This window comes from Halichoerus grypus, chromosome 4 (assembly GCF_964656455.1).
Source record: "Halichoerus grypus chromosome 4, mHalGry1.hap1.1, whole genome shotgun sequence".
NCBI classification, from domain to species: Eukaryota; Metazoa; Chordata; class Mammalia; order Carnivora; family Phocidae; genus Halichoerus; species Halichoerus grypus.
In genome coordinates, this window is record NC_135715.1 from 171,335,691 (window position 1) to 171,358,400 (window position 22,710).

The 22,710-nt window shown below is 35.1% G+C and overlaps 1 non-coding gene across 1 annotated transcript in view; it reads left to right on the forward strand.

Moving 5' to 3' along the window:
- Positions 1-22,710, forward strand: part of LOC118532683 (uncharacterized) — a 152,100-nt gene that overhangs the window by 39,383 nt on the left and 90,007 nt on the right. The gene's annotated exons all lie outside the window — the stretch shown is intronic.

A 22,710-nucleotide genomic window follows, 5' to 3' on the forward strand; every position in this document is an offset into this window, starting at 1 on the left:
TGATAAAGTGATAATGTCCTAGGGCAAAAAATTAATATTGAAAATTTTCAAACATTAGGAATATGTATGTCACACTCTCAGGACGCTGATGCAAAACAAGAATTTTTTTTTTTGAACAGTAATTTTATTTTTTATTATTTTTTTAAATTTTTATCTAAATTCAATTAGCTAATTTATAGTACAACATTAGTTTCAGATGTAGTGTTCAGTAATTTATCAGTTGCATAGAATACCCAGTGCTCATCACATCATGTGCTCTCCTTAATGCCCATCACCTAGTTACCCCATCCCCCCACCCGCCTCCCCTCCAGCAACCCTAAGTTTGTTTCCTATAATTAAGAGTCTCTCATGGTTTTTCTCCCTCTCTGATGACTTCCCATTCAGTTTTCCCTCCCTCCCCAATGGTCCTCTGCCCTGTTTCTTATATTCCACATATGAGTGAAGCCATAGATAATTGTCTTTCTCCGATCGACTTACTTCACTCAGCATAATACCCTCCAGTTCCGTCCACATCAGTGTAAATGGTAAGTATTCATCCTTTCTGATAGTGAGTAATATTCCATTGTATAAAAATACCACATCTTCTTTATCAATTCATCTGTCCAGGGACATCTTGGCTCTTTCCACAGTTTGGCTATTGTAGACATTGTTGCTATGAACATTGGGGTGCAGGTGCCCCTTTGGATCACTACCTAGTAGTGCAATTGCTGGGTCATAGGGTAGCTCTGTTTTTAACTTCTTGAGGAACCTCCATACCGTTTTCCAGACTGGCCGTACCAGTTGCACTCCCACCAACAGTGTAAGAGGGTTCCCCTTTTCCCCTTTCTCCACATCCTCCCCAATGTTTGTTACAAACCAAGAAACTAGTAACAAATGTTAACTAAAATATTTAATCATATTACCATTTAATTACATACTCCTAAAATAGATCTAAGAGAATTTTAAAACTTAATTATATCAAATTTTAATTATATCACTGTCAGTCATTTTAAAACTGTGCTCCATGGAGTCACAAATGTTTTAAGAAGGTGACTTCAATATAGCTTTGGTGAAGCAAGTAGAGGGAGAAAGAAACCCACATCCTCCCCATGGTTCTAAGGCCTCTGACTCCACCTGTTGCTCTTCTCCCAGACCCTCTCTTCAGTCCAGATGCCGCTGGCCTCTCTGCTTCGCCTCCAAATAAGCCTCTGGCTCAGCAACCTTGTCGCACCTCGAAGTCACTTCCTCAGATATGCACATGGCCTATTCCCTCACTTCATTCAAATCTCTGCTTATGAATCACCTTATCAGAAAGAACTTCCTGACTACCTACTTAAATAGCATATTGTGCTACTTTTATTTTTCTTTATTGTACTTACTACAGTAAGATATCTTAAATATTTTCTTATTTGTCTCATGCACACAAACACAAGAATGAGAGCTTTATGAGAAGAAGAGTTTATCAGAATTATACTGAAGTTCCCACTGCTTAGAATATTGTGTAGAAAGAAGGAGATCTTCAAAAAGCATTTGTTGAATGAATACATGAAGAAGTGAGTTCTTCATATCCATGTCAACCAGTTATTATTTTTTATTTTTCTGTTTAACACAAAGGGCTTTTACGTATACTATCTTTGTAATTAAATCTCTGTGTCTGAAAAAATTTTGAAAAAAAAAACAACTTTGATTTATTAAAACCTGTGATACTAAGTAGTGTAAGTTCTCAGTATGTTTTTGATGCTACTGAAAATAATTCCATTAATTATTAAATCATCTTACAAAAATAAAATAAAAACAGTTTATAAAACCATCCTTGTATCCAAAGATTGCCTAATCTATTTGCAAGGATAAACCCAATTTTTTGTAGTGTCAGTAGGCTTTGATAATAATTTATATTATTTATTTTAGTAGAAGATTCATATAAACCTGAATTTTGCATTGTGAATCACTTTCTCCCAATTAAATTCCCCCACGGAGCTATGCACAAAAGCACCAAATCAAGTGGACAGAATCTAGGAGCTGGATGATGCAAAGTTCTGACTGGATGCAAACTAGAACAATAATTAGCCCTCTAGGGTGTGTGAGAAAAGAGAGAGGAAATAAAGAGAGAGGGTACCAAAACCAAAAAGGTACTCTCATTACTAGGAAATCATTCTAGTAATCAATTTTAACATGTAAAAGAGAAAAGAGAGCCAGACAGGGAAATGGCAGAGGCTGCTGAGGGCAGTCCATATCTTCATATTTTCATGAGCTCAGGACTTAGGGAAACAGTGAAGTTACACATGGCTTTGACCCTCCAACATGTGTTGGCCTACAAGCTAGTGAATCTGCTGTGTTTAATGTCCTGGATGCTGATAAATCAAATTAGCAACTTCTCTTTCTGTAAAGAGAAATGAAGAAAAGGAGTTGTCTTTCTGCACTAAAAGATAATGTGGACATGTTATTCAATAAACTATGATGATAAATACAAAGCAGGAAGTAGTAAGCACTAAGAGAAAATAGTGAGGCTTTGTAGTCCTGTGGGAATATAGAGAAAAGGTCCTTACTTTTTCTGGGGTGACAGGGGAAGACATAACAAAGAAGGCAGGGCTAGAGATAGGCCTTTAAGGTTGAGTAGAATTTGGATTGCCCAGGGCCCAGGAAGGCATTCATTCTAAGATGAGCAAATATGAGCTCTGGAGCAGAAATATGCAAAGGACCGATGAGTAGATAAGACTAGCTAAACTATATTGTTCTCACTATTTTATTTCTCTGACATGTTTTATATTAATTTAGTTAATAATAAACTATTCAATTCTATCTTATATATTTGTAAAGAGATATATATATTTAACATACTTTGTTTAAAAATTTTTTGAATAATTATATATATATACATTACAGAATTCAGAAGAAATAAAATGGTAATAGTGAAAGATAAGTTTTTCCCCCTTTCCTCTCCCCCAACTATGCAGTTGTTATATTTCTGGAAATATCACAGAATTGCTTTATATTAAAGTTTCCAAAAATAGCCATATAATTCTCTGTTGATTCTATAGCAATGATGAACGTACACAAGAAATATATAGGCTAGATATATTTCCATATCCTAGGGTTATTTTACAAAAACTGTTGCCAGACAGCATTATCTTGTCCTTATTATTTCTTTTTCTTTTTTTTTAATTTTTAATTTTTAATTTATTTTTATTATTTTTTTAAGTTTCAAGTTTTTATATAAATTCCAGTTAGTTAACATATAGTGTAATATTAGTTTCAGGTATAGGGATTTAGTGATTCATCTCTTACATAAAACACCCAGTGCTCATCACAAGTGTACTCCTTAATACCATCACCTATTAAGCCCATCCCCTGCCCAACTCCCTCCAACAACCCTCATTCTCTATACATAAGTGTCTGTTTTATGCTTTGCCGCTCTCTCTTTTTTATTCTCCCTCTGTTCATTTGTTTTGTTTCTTAAATTCCACATAAGTGAAATCATATGGTATTTGTCTTTTTCTGATGGACTTACTTCGCTTAGCACAATACTCTCTTGCTCCATTCACATTTTTGCAAATAGCAAGATTTCATTCCTTTTTTATGGCTGACTAATATTCCATTGTGTGTGTGTATATATATATAGAAGCTGTGGTATATATATATATATATATATATATACCACAGCTTCTTTATCCATTCACCAGTCAATGGACATTTGGGCTCTTTCCAATTGGCTATTATTGATAATACCACTATAAACACCTAGATTAATGTATCCCTTCGAATCAGTACTTTTGTATCCTTTGGGTAAGTACCTAGTAGAGCAATAGCTGGATCATAGTGTAGTTCTTTTTCTTATCTTTTTGAGGAACCTCCATACTGTTTTCCAGAGTGGCCGTACCAGTTTGCATTCCCACCAACAGTGTAAGAGGGTTCCCCTTTCTCTGCTTCCCCTCCAGCATCTGTTATTTCCTTAGTTGTTAATTTTAGCCCTTCCGACAAGTGTGAGGTGATATCTCATTGTGGTTTTGATTTGTATTTCCCTGATGATAAGTGATGTTGAGCATCTTTTCATATGCCTGTTAGCCATCTGTTTATCTTTTTTGGAAAAATGTCTATTCATGTCTTTTGCCCATTAACTGGATTATCTGTTTTTTGGGTAATGAGTTTGGTAAGTTCTTTATAGATTTTGGATACCAAACATATATCAGATATGTCATTTGTAAATATCTTCTCCCATTCCAAAGGTTACCTTTTAGTTTTGTTGATTGTTTCTTTCACTGTGCAGAAGCTTTTTATCTTGATGAAATCCCAGTAGTCCATTTGTTTCTTTTGCTTCCCTTGCCTTCAGGGACATGTTTAGTAAGAAGTTGCTACGGCCAAGGTCCAAGAGGTTGCTGCCTGTGTTCTCCTCTAAGGTTTTGATGGTTTCCTGACTCATATTTAGGTCTTTCATCCATTTTGAATTTATTTTTGTATATGGTATAAGAAAGTGGTCCAGTTTCATTCTTCTGCATGTGGCTGTCCCGTTTTCCCAACACCAATTGTTGAAGAGACTGTCCTTTTTCCATTGAATATTCTTTCCTGCTTTGTTGAAGATTAGTTGACCATATAGTTGGGGGTCCATTTCTGGGTTCTGTTCCATTGATCTATGTGTCTGTTTTTGTGCCAGTACCATACTGTCTTGATCACTACAGCTTTGTTATATAGCTTGAAGATAAGAATCATGATGCCTCCAGCTTTGCTTTTCTTTTTCAAGATTGCTTTGACTATTCAGGGTCTTTTGTGATTCCATACAAATTTTAGGAGTGTTCTAGCTCTGTGAAAAATGCTGGTGATATTTTGATAGGAATTGCATTAAATGTGTAGATTGCTTTAGGTAGTGTAGACATTTTAACAGTGTTTGATCTTCCAATCCAGTGAGCATGGGATGTTTTTTCCATTTCTTTCAGTTTCTTTCATAAGTGTTTTAGAGTTTTGAGAGTACAGATCTTTTACGTCTTTGGTTAGATTTATTACTAGGTATCTTACGGTTTTTGGAGCAATTGCAAATGGGATTGATTCCTTGATTTCTTTTTCTGCTGTTTCATTATTGGCATATAGAAGTGCAACAGATATCTGCACATTGGTTTTATATATTGTGGCTTTGTTGAATTGGTGTATTAGCTCTAGCAATTTTTTGGTGTAGTCTTTCAGGTTTTCTATGTAGAGTATCATGTCATCTGCAAAGTGTGAAAGTTTGACTTCTTCCTTGCCAATGTGGATGCCCTTATTTCTTTTTGTCTTTGGATTGCTGAGGCTAGGACTTCCAGTACTATATTAAATAACAGTGGCGAGGGTGGACATCACTGTTTTGTTCCTGACCATAGAGGAAAAGCTCTCATTTTTCCCCATTGAAGATGAAATTAGCTGTGGGTTTTTCATATATGGCCTTTATGATTGAGGTAATTTCCCTCTATCCCTTCTCTGTTGAGGGTTTTTATCAAGAATGACTGCTGTACTCAAATGCTTTTTCTACATCTATTGAGAGAATCATATTGTTCTTATCCTTTCTTTTATTAATGTTGTGTCTCTCAATGAATGATTTTAAAATATTGAACCACTGTTGCAACCCAGGAAGAAATCCCACTTGATCATGGTGAATGATACTTTTAATGTACTATTAGATTCAAATTGCTAGCATTTTGTTGAGAATTCTTGCATCCATGTTGGTCAGAGATATTGGCTTATAGATCTCTTTTTTAGTGGATTCTTTGTCTGGTTTTGGAATCAAGGTAATGCTGGCCTTGTAGAATTATTTTGGAAGTTTTCCTTCCATTTCTATTTTTTTTGAAAGTTTGAGAAAAAATAGGTATTAACATTTCTTTAACTGTTTGGTAGCATTCCCCTGGGAAGCCATCTGGCCCTGGATTTTTGTTTGTTGGGAGATTTTTTATTACTGATTCAATTTCTTTGCTGGTTATCTGTCTGTTCAAGTTTTCTATTTCTTCCTGTTTCAGTTATGGTAGTTTTTATGTTTCTAGGGATTGATCCATTTCTCCCAGATTGCACAGTTTATTGGCATGTAATTTTTCACAATATTCACCTATCATTGTTAATATTTCTGTGGTGTTGGTTGTGATCTTTCCTCTTTCCTTTGTGATTTTATCTATTTGGGTCCTTTTTTTTTTTTTCTTTTCATTAAGTCTGGCTAGGGGTTTATCAATTTTATTAATTCTTTCAAAGAACCAGCTCCTAGTTTCATTGATCTGTTTTACTGGTTTTTGTTTGTTTGTTTCTATATCATTTATTTCTGCCCCAATCTTTATTATTTCCCTTCTTCTGTTGGCTTTAGGCTACATTTGCTGTTCTTCTAGCTTCTTTAGGTGTAAGGTTAGGTTGTATATTTGAGACTTTTCTTGCTTCTTAAGGAAAGCCTGTATTGCTATATACTTCCCTGTTATGACTGCCTTTGTGCTTTTGCTGCATCCCAAAGGCTTTTGACTCTCATATTTTCATTTTCATTTGTTTCCATGTATTTTTCGTTTATTTTTTCTTTAATTTCTGGTTAACCCATTCATCTTTCGTAGGATGTTCTTTAACCTCCATATTTGGTCTTTCCAAATTTTTTCTTGTGGTTGACTTCAAGTTTCATAGTGTTATGGTCAGAAAATATGCATGGTATATTCACAACCTTTTTGTATTTGTTGAGGCCTGATTTGTGACACAGTATATGATCTATGCTAGAGAATGTTCCATGTGCACTTGAAAAGAATGTGTATTCTGCTGCCTTAGAATGAAAATGTTCTGAATATACCTGTTAAGTCTATCTGGTCAGTGTGTCATTCAAAGCCATTGTTTCCTTGCTGATTTTCTGCTTAGATGATCTGTTCACTGTTGTAAGTAGGATATTAAAGTCCCCTACTATTATTGTATTATTACCAATGGGTTTCTTTATGTTTGTTATTAATTGTTTTATATATTTGGGTGCTCCCAAACTGGGGGCATAAATATTTAAAATTGTTATATCTTCTTGTTGGATAGATCCCTTTATTATGATATAGTACCCTTCCTCATCTCCTGTTACACTCTTTGGTTTAAAATTTAATTTGTCTGATATAAGTATGGCTATTCTGGCTTTCTTTTGACATCTATTAGCATGATAGATGGTTCTTCATCCTCTTGCTTTCAATATGTAGTTGTCTTTAGGCCTAAAATGAGTCTCTTGTAGGCAGCATATAGATCTTGTTTTTTTAATTCATTCTGATACCCTATCTTTTGATGGGAGCATTTAGTCCATTTACATTCAGAGTGATTACTGACAGATATGTATTTAGTGTCATTGTTTTACCTGTAAAGTCATTGTTTTTGGAGATTTTATCCATTCCTTTCTAGTCTTTGTCACTTTTGGTCTCTCTTTCCCATTCATGAGTCCCTTTTAATATTTCTTGCAGGGCTGGTTTAGTGGTCATGTATTCCTTTAGTTTCTGTTTATCTGGGAAACTCTTTATCTCTCCTATTCTAAATGATAGCCTTGCTGGATAGAATATTCTTGCCTGCATATTTTTCACATTCAGCATGTTGAATATATCATGCCACACTTCTGGCCTGTCAAATTTCTATGGAGAGATCTGCTGCTAACCTTATTTGTCTTGTAAGTTAGGGACTTCTTTTGTCTTGCTGCTTTTAGGATTTTTTTCTTTATTTATATGTTTTGCAAATTTGAATATAGTATGTCTTGGTGTTGGCCTGCTTTTGTTGATTATGATGGGAGTTCTCTGTACCTCCTGAATTTGGATATCTGTTTCCTTCCCTAGATTAGAGAAGTTTTTAGCTATAATTTCCTCAAGTAAACCTTGTACCCCAATTTCCCTCTCTTCTTCTTCTGGGACTCCTATGATACAGATGTTACTGTGCTTTATGGAGCCACTGAGTTCCCTAAGTCTACTTTTGTGATCCAAGATTTTTCTTTCCCTCTTTTGTTCATCTTCATTATTTTCCATAATTTTATCTTCTGTATCAGTTACTTATTCATTCCTCTGCTTCTTCCATCCTTGTGATCATTACATCCGGTTTGTTTTGAATCTCGGTTATTATATTTTTCATTTCAGCCTGTCTAGTTTTGAGTCTCTTATCTATGTGGTAAGTGTCTCCCTGGTGTCTTCTGTGCTTTTCTTAAGCCCAGCTAGTATCCTTATGATTGTTGCTTTAAATTCTGGATAAGGTATATTACTTATATCTGTTTTGATTAGATCCCTGGCCATGACCTTTTCTTGTTTTTTGTTTTGGGGTGAATTCCTCTGTCTTAGCATTTTGTCTAGGTCTCTGTCTTCTTCTGTGTGTTAGGAAAGTCTGTTATGTTTCCTGCTTCTGAGAGCAATGGCTTTATGGAGAAGAGATCATATACTGTCCAGGGCCTTGTGCTTTAGGCAGTATCTCTCGTGTATGCTGCACGCACTCTGCTGCTGTGTTTGACTGCTCAGTCCTCAAGTCAGTCCTTTGCAGAGTTCCTCCTTGCATCTCAGTGGGGAGTGTTTGGACCTTGGCCAGAGTGTGTGAGTTTTAACAAGGCATACTTTGGTCTGCTTGCTAAAAGAGATCTGATACTATTTCCACTAGAATTGAAGCTTTGCAGAACTCTATGGTCAGTAGACATGGTGGGTGCAGGGTTTCATGCTGGTTTTCCGGGGGAGGGGCCCATTGTGCTGGTTCTCAGGCACACTTGCCAGTGAAAAGTAGTACTAGCAAAGCGTGGGGGGTATGGGGTTGTGGGGCTCAGTGTAAGCAGATTAAGCAGCCAGTGTTGTTGCTGTGTATTTACTGTAGTTTATGCTGAGATGCAAGGGAGAGAAATGGCACTAGCCAGCTCCTTTGTCTCAGGAGAGACATGCCACCTCTCTCAGATGAGCTCCAAAAAGGGAGAACTGTCTCTCCCATCTCTCCCATGGTGTCCCAAGTAATCCTCTGTCCACAGGCTACCTGCCTGCCTTCTCTACAGGAACACTGCAGGACCTTTAGGTCTCTATACCAGTCACACCACAGACCTCTAAAACTAGTCTTTGAGCCATGCTGGTTACAAAAACTCATGAAAATCAGCTCCTCTCATTTTCCCAGTCAATGGCTTGGGAAAGTGTTTTCCTTGTGCAATCCCCTATGTGCTCCTCTCTCTCTCTCTCCCCTCTGTCCTCAACCAGGGCTCCCTCCCCTCTGTAGCACCTGCAATCCATTTCTCCCCAAAACCACATCTCCACATCCCCTACCTTCCACGATGTGGCTGGTCTCTTCTCTCCCTCATTGTGCAGTTTGTTCTGTCAGTCCTCAGATTGATTTATTGGGTATTCAGAATGATTTGACATTTATCTAGCTGTGTTTGAGGTCTGAAGCAAGCCTAGTGTCCTCCTAGTACTCTGACATCTTAGCTCCTTCTCCCTATTTAACATATATTTTAATATAATGATTTAAAAAGACTATATTTTATAATGTGTATATTTATATCTTAGCTTAGAAGTACACTGAAGTCCGTGGAAAAAAACTATGGTATATGTTAGGTAAATAGTAAAATCAAACCTCATAAAATGCCTTAATTTTAAACCTATGAAATACTAGAGTGGTTACAAAAGAAACAAAATAGTTTGTTAGAATACTTCAAAGACAGAAATGTCTTTTTGTTTGAGAGACATGTCACACTGTTTGGGAAAAACCTTGCCTCCAAACAGCTGTTTACAAAATCTTCTTAAATTGAGAAATGCTGAAATTTTCGTATTTCTTTAGGAGATATAACAGGCTTTAAACCATGCCATATTATGACTTGTGAAATTGGGAAAAAAGAATTTAGAATATGTATATAACTACAACAATTTAATAAGACATAGTATAAGCACTTGTCTTCTTAATAATGCCAGTTAAATGAGGATAGTTTCTAGTCATTTTTTTCTGCCCCTAGGTATAATACATACACACATACAAATCTAAGAATATGTCAAAAAAATTTTAAGTTTATTTTATGATCAAAGAGGAACAAAACAAAAAATTATAAAGCATTTTAAAAATTGATTCTGACATCTGAGCATACTTATTTTGCATGGGAATCCCAGTGGGAGGAAATAGAACATCTAAAGTTCATCTGTTCAAGGTCATGATAGCCTTGTTAATTGGTCATGCATTATATTCATTCACTCATTCATCACCCATTCATTCATTCTTTCATTCATTTATTCATTTAGTATAATCTAAACTGCCACCATATGCTAGACATTGTAGCTTGATATTCAAACCCCTTTTCACCTGGCCCTGAACCCTGTCCTTATTTCTACTCAGGCACTGACACTACCAAACTTTTCTGCCACACTCACTGCCTGTCTACCTCATCCTCAACTGAACTGGATAGCCTGCAGGAGATAGGCAGGCTGAATTTTGGATCCAATACCTTGTTTAGTGGCCCATGCTACCTATGCTTTCAGTCTTAGACTAATATTCTGATAAATCAAATTAACTTTAAAACAAACAGGTTTGATAAGTCAAGTTAAATTTTGCCTCATATTTCTGGATTGAGCTCTCTAAATACTCTAACATGCCACAGTTCACTTTCCCACCTTTAGCTCTCTCTTTTGCCTGAGTCTAGGATCATAATCCTAGACAATTCTAGTTTTGCTACTTGATCTATATTTATGTCTCAATTAAGCAATATTTTTGACACTGTGAAGTAGGGATAATTTGAGATCTGCACATGTTTAAAAAAAAGATATGCACATTCTTTAACCATGAAGTCTTTAAATTCTAATAAATGGTATTAACAATAGTATGTAAGTAAGGAAAACTGTGCTAAATGCCATAATAGAAGAACTATATGTAATTTGAGCAGATTGTAAAAAACATTCCAGTGTGAGTGGAAACTCTATTTTAAATACATACATTTCACACTGCTGAGAATTAGCTGACTGAAATGGGAGAAGGAAGGGGTCATAAACCTAGGAAGTTGAGATGATTGTACTATAATATACAAATAGATAATTAGTGGGATAAGTGCCTAAGCTGTTTCAAAGGGGTGTTCCAATCCCTTTATATAATATAAAGTCATCCATACAAATAATTGCTCTGATTACTTGATAGAACAAATAGACATAAAATCAGTAAAGATTTAGAAAACTTGAACAATACTACCAAGCAAATGCCCTAATTGAGATTTATAGACACTACACCCAACAACTGCAGAATATACTCTTTTAGTGTACATGGAACATCACCAAGTTAGATTGTATGTTGGGCCATAAAACAAAATCAATAAATTTTAAATGATTTAAATCATACAGAGTGTGTTTCCTGTATAAAACTGAATTAAGGAGAAATCAATAACAGAAAAATATCTGGAATATCTCCAAATATTTTGAAATTGAAAAAAAAAAAACACATTTCAAATAACTCAAAGGTCAAAGAAAGAATCACAAGAAAATTAGAAATAATCTAATTGTATAAAGGAACAGCATATCAAACTTTGTGGGGTAAAGTATAAAAAGGTTGCAGAATACAAGGTCAGCATGCAAAAACAGTCTTATTTCTATATACTAACAGTATAAAATTATAGCAAAGTTTAAAAAAAATCTATCCGGGGAGCCTGGGTGGCTCAAACAGTTAAACATCTACCGTCAGTTCAGGTCATGATCTCAGGGTCCTGGGATCGAGCCCCACGCCCCGCATTGAACTCCCTGCTCAGTAAGGAGCCTGCTTCTCCCTCTCCCTCTGCCCCTCCCCCCACTCATGCTCTTTCTCTCTCTCTCCCTCAAATAAATGAATAAATAAAATCTTAAAAAAAAAAAATAAATCTATCAGTAATGTCTCCAAAAAATGGAAATATTTAGGTATAAATTAAACAAAAAACAAAAAATAAATGTGCAGAATCTATATGCTTTAACTACAAAATACTAAAAAAATAAATAATTAAAATCCAAGAAGACTTCAGTAATTGAGAAACAAACCATATTCATGGTTTGGAAGATTCAATATAATGAAGTGCTAATTCTTCACCAATTAATATATAATTTTAATGCAATTCCTTTCAAGTCCCCAGAAATATTTTTTTGTTAATGTAGGCAAATAATTCAATTGTGTAAAATGGTGGTGGGGGTGGGGGTCTTATTATAAGTTACTGAAATATCCAGGGCAAGGCTGTGCAGCTAACATGCCAATAATTGCAAGGGTTTGGATGCTGTTTCCAAATTTATGCTGGGTACAAGGATGGTTCTGGGTTCTATTATGGGCTGATACTACTGGACAGTAAGAGAATGATTCCCCTGTCAGTGCTTGTTTTGTGGGCCAAATCTCTGCAGATTGGGCCTGGAGAAACTGAGGACACAATATCCCTCCTTTTGTTTTCTCATTTCCCAAGAGAGAGTCCCCGCATGTATACTTGGCTATCCTCATTCTTTTCTCTCTATCCCCTCCAGGCCACCTTACAGAATATAAGACCTATATTGAGTCCAGTCTGCAGGAAGCAAAAACAAATGCCAATTGCATTATATCTACATTTGCTTTATCGCATGGTGTATTAGCATGAGGATTTCAATTTTTGTTTAATCTCTTGTTTTTAAAGCTCCAATTTAAGAAATTCATTTAAGCATACCCTTGATAGAAATACCTACTCCACATGACCCAACTAATTCTCACCTCTTCATAGTTGATCCACCAGAAAGAATCATATCTGGACTACTACGTCCAAGTAAGATATAACTGATAGCAAAAATTATTCTTTATTAAAATAAAAAGATTTATTTATTTATTTATTTGAGGGAGAGAGAGCCCAGGGGGGAGGGGCAGAGAGTACTTAAGCAGATTCCATGCTGAGCAGAGACCCGGTTGCAGGGCTCTATCTCACTACCCTGAGATCACAACCTGAGCAGAAACCAAGAGTCGGACGCTTAACCAACGGTGCCACCCAGGTGCCCCATAGCAAAAATTATTATTGATGGGAGGAATCAAATTCCTACCACCCTGATAGACAGATAAGCGGTATTAATTATATTGATTAATATGTAGCCAGCCTTGTAATTTTCAAATTGCTTCCAGACATTTTTTTTTCATTTTATCCTGATTACACATAAATGTGGAGTATATGTGATTTGCTTATAGTCATGTAAATGGCAGAATTGGTTCATAACCCAAGTCTAACACTCTTCCTATATAACCTTAGGAAGTAAAGTGTTATTAACAGTTCTATAAGCAATATCTAGTGTCAGAAAATAAAAATTACCCAGGATGTTAGAAGAACCATTTATTTTGAATAGTTTTTTTTCTTTTGTTCCCATGATTAGTGAGTTATTAAATAATTTGCCTTATTTGAAAAAGGATTTGACATGGTATGTTCTTTTTGTTTACTAGAAACGTGCCAGATCTAAACTGAGTACTTTCCCTTTTACATTTCTGTATCCTCATCTCTTGCCTTGACATAAGAGTCATTAGAAATATATATGGTCCCAAATTTCAGATTATATAAAAATAATATGCCTAGAAATGTGATTTATATTTATACTTGAATATTATTGTATTTGAATATAGGTGATAAATTTTCTTTAGTCAGAATACTAGATTTAACTGGGGGGAAACACCATGTTAAAAGCTGAGAGGTTAATTGCTTTTTTTGCAATTTATCCATTCATAATTTCTCTGAGAAGCTACTCCAAAAGATACCCTACATGGAATTTCTAAAACAGCTGTATAGTTTGTTATGTGAGGCACTTTTTTGTGATTGATGGCAACAACAAAACTAATACCATAATAAGGATGGCAGCAGATGGAAGGTTTGCTCAGCTTCTTCCTTCTCTAAATCCCCCTGCTCCCACCTCGTGTTTGGCATCCTCCCATTGCACTTCTTCATCTGACTCCATATATTTCCCACATCTTGGTCCTCTTGTTTCTCCTTCCTTGTCTCAGGCTGCTCTGTCAATTTCTTCTCCCAAAACTCCGACTACTGGAACTGGAACAGTCATGAATCACACACCCAGTGGCAACCAGTTTATATTTTAGAGTGATTTAAAGGAGAGCGATAATAAATATAAAATTGGCTTTCCTGGAAACTTCAATGGATAGGTTTTAAAGTTTCCTTTTCTGGGCAAGGCATTGAGCAATAAAAATAAACGGTAAAGTCAATGTAGTCATTAAGTCAGCAGTTCACCAGGGTGATGGGTAGTACCACTCCCAAATGAACATTTTGATAATTCAGAGTGCTTTTTCTTGTTTCATTTATTCACGGGCACAGTTGAAATGCAGTGTGCGGGGACAGGGAGCCATACATCTTGCTGAGTAGGGCAGTCCTGCACAATGAAAAAAATTCTTTTGTGTACCACATGACTTCCAAATGTCCCGATGTAGATTGATGAAGTTGAAAGAAAAAACCTGTTATCCTTTTTACATTTTATTTTTGGTTAGAAATCCAACTCCACATTGAAAATAAACACAAAGCATTACTTACAAAGTTTTAGTACATACTGTTTTTCAGAAATGCAACTACCATGTAAATCAAGGGAATATTTAACTACATTTTTATCAGAACTTTACCAAAACTTGTTTACCATTGCAGAAAATTACCTCGTGGCAATAAGACCACTAGAACTTGAATCTCCTAGATAGTACAATTTAACAATTGGCATTCATAGCAGTGACAACCATGATAATTCTATACCTAGGTGTGAGCTTCTTGGTTCCATCATTATGTCTCCTAATGTGGTTGGGCCTGAGCATTTATTTTTGAAAAACACATTATTTTGTTACAAATTACTTACTTTCTATTTCTTTTTCCATTACTGTTAGGTGAGTATATTGATATTTTAAAATTATTATTATATTTAATTTCATTTCAATATAGTAGGTTTGTTTTTCAAAGGGACTGCTAGATCTCATAGAATTAAGAATTATGGTATGATGTAATTAAGTGGACTAATACCAATTAGTAGGTACAAAAATTACATAGTAAGTTATTTAGCTGAACATGAGAAGTACTAATTGTATAAGCCTGAAATCAAGATTTGTTGGGAATAATCGATACACATATATGCGTCGACTGATATTTATATTGTGTATAAATGATGCTATGTGTAAATGATAAAACAAAGTTGCATTAAAGTTGGCCTTATAATACAGATGTCTAATAGGCATGTGAGTCTTCCTTATCAACTTTCGGCGATGCTGACCAGTCATGTAATGAAAATGGATGGCACCTGAATGAGAAAATAATTATGTGGCTATCTGAAGGAGGATGGCCATACCCAAAGGATGAACAAAATCCTTCAAGCAAAACTAACAGCAACATAATGAGCTAAGAAGTGACAGGCACAAGCGCAAGCAGATCATGTTGGCTTGAAGCAAGCAGAGTTTGAGCTGCTTCACTGCCTCATTTAAACAGAAGAGTGTGCTCAGCATGAAACTAAGAGACAGCTTACGGAGAATGACACCCTGCAGCTAACAGCTGCTGCTAACACCCAAAAGACAGAGTATATAGAAGGCATATTTATTTATTTTTGCAATTTGTGAGGAAGTGATTGCCTGACGTGAATCAGACTTTTCTGACTCACTCTTATGAAGAGGAAGCACCAAGGTCAATAGCCCAATGACACTGTGCAGAAGATACTGCCATACTTATATACTTTAGTGGAATAGCTGGAAGTAATTTTAACAAGACTATTGTGACTGTGTCATTTGCATAAATATAAATAATTTGCTGATTATGGTTGTTCTTAAGAAAAATAGACATTCAGGGGCGCCTGGGTGGCTCAGTCAGTTAAGCGTTTGCCTTCGGCTCAGGTCATGATCCCAGGGTCCTGGGATCTAGTCCCGCATCGGGCTCCCTGCTCAGTGGGGAACCTGCTTCTCCCTCTCCCTCTGCCTGCTGCCCCCCTGGCTTGTGCTCACTCACTCTCTCTCTGTCAAATAAATTTTAAAAAAAGAAAAATAGACATTCAAAACTAAACACCCTAAAGCATAATTTTAATGGTATTTCTCCAGAGCCTATACTGTATTCAATCCCAATTTTTATTCTGAAAATTGTACCCATATTGAGTTCAGGCCCAGGACCAAGCCAAAAAGCAGAGGACATACGACTTTAAGTGAAAGAAATACTGACCCCATAAATATCTATATCACTATTTAAGAAAGATATGTTTAATAGAAAAACCATGATTTCTCACATAAAATCCAGGTTTTGTTTAAGAATCCAAAGATAAAGTATAGTAAAAAAATAAATAATAGTATGTGCTTCTTTATTGAAATGCTGGTAGTTTTAAATTTTTGACGTGAATAATTGGATATGTCATATGTGAATCTACCAAGGAATAAAATAGAGGTCATAAAATGTAAAGACATGATAGGACTTATTTATAACCTCATAAAACAAACTGGCATTTTTAATATCTTAAGCTGGCCATTTTACTATATTTATATATGGGCCCTCACTAAAAAGTCCTGTCCCTGATTTGAACACATCACATATGAGAGGTAAAAGTCACAAGGTAGATGGCAGACACAAATGTCATTCTGTTTATAATTCTCATTTTAAGTTGGTGACATTCTATCATACAACCAAGGTGATGATATATCTTTATAAGAATCTGTAGGGTGCTGCTGAACTTTTCCAACAACACTTAGATCCTAACAAATTAATTTTTGATGAAGTATCAGCAGATGGAGGTTAAGAAAAGTTCGTGCAATATGGTGTTATAAAATAAAGAAAACATGTGTGTCCTTTTTCAAACTTGGTTTAATATATTTTTTAGAGACAATAGTTTTACTTAAAAGCATTAATATAGTTCAGTGTTTGGGAAGTGTTATGGGAGGAGGTGTGAGTAGCCATTGTGGTGGTGGTAAAATGCAGTGAGCCCTAATATGGAATATAATATATAATTCATTGTAATAATGGTGAAGAACACACACTGGGTGACATATTTTAATGCGCTAGTAAGTGAATGATCAAGAAAAGAGAGAATGTAGGGTCATGTGGGTGGCTCAGTCAGTTAAGCATCTGCCTTTGGCTAAGGTTATGATCCCAGGGTCCTGGGATCTAGCTGCGAGTGGGCTCCCTGATCAATGGGGAGCCTGATTTTCCCTTTCCCTCTGCCCCTCCCTGCCGCTTGTGCTCTCTCTCTCTAAAATAAATAAATCTTTAAAAAAGAGAGAGAGAACTTAAAAGTAGAGGCCATTGAATGAATGAAGTGGAGGTAAGAAAACAGATTCTTAAAAGATTTTTTAAAATCTGCTACATCAAATCATTCCCATGATATTTAATCCTTTCTGATCAACAGGATGATCACAGTTTCATTAACCTGTTAGTTACAGATCAAACAAGAAATTCTTTTACAAGTTATGTCTCTTTTAATCCAGCTATTATTTAGATATTTCAGAGAAAGACAATAAGTTACTTTAAGTTGTTTAGAAAACAAGGTACAAATAGAAAATATTTACTATTACTACTATTAAAACATCTGCTTCCATTCACCCAATTTGAGACAGACCTTACTGATTTGCCTACACATTCATGGCTACTTTTATTAAGTGCCCTTTATAAATTTGCTTTTCATATTACAGTTACAATATAAAAGAAATGAAAATGGATGCACTTTGTTTAAAGATATCAGTGGAAGTAAATTATTTCCATAATGAAGAACAGATCCAAATACAATTATTTAATCATACAATTAAAGGATATTACAAGGTCCTGCAAACCTTGAATATTTATTTTCCCAGCAATTTACTATTTTATATATTTATTATATGGACTAAAATTCCTGCAATTAGAATAACTTCTTTTGGATGTAGAATAAAGAAAGGGCTTTATTGTGGTTTTATACAGTATTTTTATGATATTTAGAAGATAACTATTAAAACTAAGTTCTGGTGGAATGGGCCTAAGAGAAAAGGGAGGAAGGGGGATGCTTGTTTAAAGATAACCTTCTCATGCATCCTTCTCATTTCATTAGCATGGATTAATTTATTAAACTAGCCAGTTGCTCACCAAAGCCTTACCTAAGAATTATGAGGTAGAAAAGCCATTAAATGTAAATGTGAATTTACAAGTGTGTTAGAAACAAAGGCAAAACCCTTAGGGGCATAGACTTTGTCAGGTGGGTTTCCATGGAGCCAGAGCCTAGGGAAGCCTCCAGGAAGCATAAAGGTGTCAGGGAAAACAGATCCAGGGTTTGAGAGGGCCTTAGTAATAGTCATGTTATAGTATACAAAAGACTCAGTTCACTCCTCCAACTTCTCTTTCTGTCTCTGCCATGAATAACATATACGAAATTACTTTTAACCATATGACAAATATATTTATAAATACTGCATGTGTATCTCTGCCTACAAATCAGGTGTGGAAGAAATATTTCATTTCCTTGTGTTTTAGAAGTCAAGACGTTTGGACTTGAGTCTCTTTCTCATAAGTCTACCTAGAAATTCTACCTTAGTCATTTTTAGTGCATCCCTTCCCTTGAATTGTACTAAGGTCCCAAGACCTTACTCAGCAGTAGTAATAAGGACGCTTTCCTAGTCATTGGTTATCAGCCTACTGCTGGGATGCTCAAAGCCCCAGTTTGGTGGTGATGTATGTTACTTTGGTGTCATGCATGGAATATTTTTGGACAAAGAGTGAGCCTTGAGCCTGGGACCCAATCTGCCACATGAGCCGTGTGACCATGTCTGAGATCTGGCCACCTTTTCCAGGCACTGCAATGGAGTGATTCAAAATTCTTTCCTTCTCACAGAGCCTCACAAGCATCTAAACCTCCTTCCCGCTTCAAGGGAATCCCTCTCACTCTTTCTCCTTTTCCTTAGAAGTTTTCCAACAGCTTCTTCTTCCCTTCAGAGATACTAGCTCAAGTTTAAAGTTTTACAAACAATAAGAAATACCTTTGATTCCAAGTAGTTTCTGCTCTCTGTCCATCCAACATTCTAGAGGCAAGGAATTACCAAAGTAGTCTCCCTGCTTAAACTGAGGGATAAGGGGGAAAATACCAGTAATATAAGTATGGATTGATATTTCAATAAATTATACTGTCATAGAGAAATAGCTTCATGCATTGATATCACCAGACACACTGGTAATAAAGAAATTCATTCCAAAATACAATTTTAAACAAATACCTAGTTACTAAATTCTGACAAAAAAAATTTAGTCTGACTTGTACATCATTCATGTAACTATTTTATAGACACGGAAAGTAAATCACATTTAAGACATATTTGATGTATTTTATTTATTGAAAATATAAAATTATACAAAATCTGGAATGTATAGTCACTGTACTCAGTATAAAGAGATATTGAATAAAGACAGCTGTATTTTAGCCATTGAATCAGAGGTACTTAAAATGAGAGAAAGTAATGAGAAAGCTCTCTTATGAGTTATTCCCAAGCTATTTGCCCTTTCTAGTTTTGCCTTTTTTTTTTTTTTTTAGTTTTTATGTATTTTATGTTCTTGTTTGGTGGGTAGAAAGCTCTGGGGTCTGGAGAGGGAGAACATCCGTTAGGCCTTTTAGGTAAACAGAAAGTTGGACAGATTGAGAAAAAAATGATCTCTATTTAGATTGTGTTTACCATTTCCAGGATTTTCATTTCTAGGGAGGATATTAATAAAGAAATGTATCCTGACTTAGGAAGTTCAAGCTGGGTTTAATTGTATTCCTTCTAGAATTTCACATAACCTCTGCCAATAATCCCCATCTTTCACTCTTGCTTTCACTTGTTATAGAATTTACTGAAGAGTAAGAAGAGAATAGTAAGACACACCAGGGACAGGAATGAGAGTGCACAGATAGTTCCATACCATTCACCTTCAGGTGATAAAAATGACCTATGAGAAGTATCACCATAAGAGGTTTTTTGTTTTTGTTTTTGTTTTTGTTTTTTAACTCAGAAAGATAGGCATAGCAGAAAAAGAGAGACTAATGGGGAACCGAATTTCCAAAAGTAAACTCATTTCACCATTTCATATCAAGCCACTCTGGACAGAAGATGGTAGCAACAACAGGATAAAGTTTTGAGGAGCATTGTGTACTAGACATGTTGTAGCACAGCTGAAGGTCTCCTGATAGGCTTACAATATTTCCCCACATTTTCTTTACCTATGGTTCTATCCTCATTCAAACATTTAAAAATGATTATTTTTACTGACATTTTAAACTAACGCAGTGGAAAAATGGGGCCATCAGATTGATACCATCAAGGATGGTGACCATAAGATTTATCAATTTAACACTTTTAAGAAGCTTTCATTCCTAAGGGTAAGCTTGTGATTTAAGATCAGAAGTTTAAGCCTAACTAAATTCTACTTTTACATGACAAAATAAAAACTAAAATACTGGAAGTTTCTATAGCTTTTTCAGGGGGGAATTAATTCTCAGATCATTTGTGTTGATCATACAGTTCTTTCTCTTTTAAGGTAATTGAAATCCACAAAACCTCAGTAAGTTTATTTTTAAACAACATAATCAGTATTTTTAGGTGAACGGGAAGGATATTAGACTAAGGGTTAAGTATTGAGGAGTAATGGTATCTCTTCACAGATCATAAAGATCTGCAGTTTCATTAATAACAATAAATACTGAGTACCTACTCTGGTACTCATTAAACAGGACAGATAAGGCCAGAGTCTTTATGGAGTGTATAACTCTAGTCAGGGCTGATGGGAGGGAGAGGGTACAATAACATAAATAAGTAATCAAGCTAATTTCACCTAGTGATTGGTGCAATGAAGGAAATAAACAGGATGATATGACAGATGGGTGTTCTGTGTCCATTTAGCTTTCGCCTATTTATGGTCAGAAGACACTGAGCTTTGAATGAAAGCTCTGAGTGTAAGGAAACAGCTGGATTGAAATCTCTTTTCTCCAACAATCCAATCCCTGGATAATCTAAGGGTTTTTTCCTTTCATTTCAGCCCTTCTTTATCTACTTTCTGTTCTTCTCACTGGCATCCCTATTCTCCTAGAGCCAAGCTTCTGTGTCTAGAAGTCTTGCCTTTGGCCATTAACTTTAACCATTCCTGATATCTGGTTTCTGGCATAGATCTCTTCCAGGAAGTTGATATGGGAAGGAAAAGAAGTATAAGATTCAAATGTATCAGTGTGGTTACTTGTGATTATATTATGTTAAAATATTTTGTATCCATTCATCTATTCATGGACATTTAGGTTTCTTCCATATCTTGGTGATTGCAGATAATGCTGTAATAAACATAGGGGTGCATATATCTTTTTGAATTAGTGTTTTGTTTTGTTTTGTTTTGTTTTTCGAGGGTAAATACCAAGTAGTGGGATTACAGGATCATATAGTACTTCTCTTTTTAATATTCTGAGGAACCTCTATACTGCTTCCCACAGTGGTTTTGCCAATTTACATTCTCACCAACAGTACACTAGGGTTCTCTTTTCTCCACATTCTCTCCAACACTTCTTACTTACTATCTTTTTCATACTAGCCATTCTGATTGATGTGAGGTGATATATCTCATTGTGGTTTTGATTTTCATTTCCCTACTGATTAGTGATGTTGAATATTTTTTTCATGTGCCTGTTGGCCATCTGTATGTCTTCTTTGGAAAAATGTCTATTCAGGTCCTCTGCCCATTTTTTTAAATCTAATTATTTGTTTTTTGGTGTTGATTTGTCTAAGTTCTTTATATATTTTGGATATTAACTCCTTATCAGACATATCATTTGCAAATGATCTTTTCCCATTTAGTAGGTTGCTTTTTCTTTTATTGTTAGTTTCCTTTGCTGTGCAAAAGCTTTTTATTTTGGCATTGTCCCAATAGTTTATTTTTGCTTTTGTTTCATCCATAATTATTTTGCTAAGGCTGATGTCCTAGAAATTACTGCCTGTGTGATATATATATATATATATATATATAGTTATATATATAGTTATATATATAGTTATATATATATTTTGTTATATATGTTATATATATAGTTATATATATAGTTTGTTGCCTGTCATCAATACCTTCTAGGTCATTTGGTACCTATTACCCAGTCTAAACTAATTTACATATTATTTCCTCTGAATATTATTATAAAAAACAGAAAGAGCTAGAAATGAAATGTCATATATATATATATATATAACTTAACCATAAAAAAAGAATGAGATCTTGCCATTTGCAACAACATGGATGGACCTAGAGGGTATTATGTTAGGTGAAATAATTCAGACAGAGAAAGACAAATACCATATGATGTTACTTATGTGGAATCTAAAATACAAAACAAAAGAACAAAAAAATTAAAAATGGACTCATAAATACAGAGAACAAACAGGTGGCTGCTAGAGGGGAAGGGGTGAGGGATGGAGACAATACGTGAAGAGGTACAGACTTTCAGTTATAAAATAAGTAAGTTGAAGAGATGAAAAGTACAGCACAGGGAATATAATCAATAATATTTTTAAAATGTTTTATGATGACAGATGGTGACCACACTTATCGTGCTGAACACTGAGTAATGCACAGAATAGGCAAATCGCTATGTTGTACACCTGAAATAAATATAACATGGTATGTCAACTATACTTTGATAAAAATATATATATATATTTTGTAGAGAGAAGTTAAATAGATGATTTCAGAAGTGGTTTTTAGATTTAAAGCATTTATTTTGATCAGCTTGCATTTAATAGTGAGTCGCAATCATCTTTGAAGCTGATTTATTTCCTTTTTTGTTTAGTTTTTTTAAAGAAAGATATGCTTCAAAATGACCCTGTTGACCTTTTGTGTGTGTGTATATATATATATGTATACACATACAC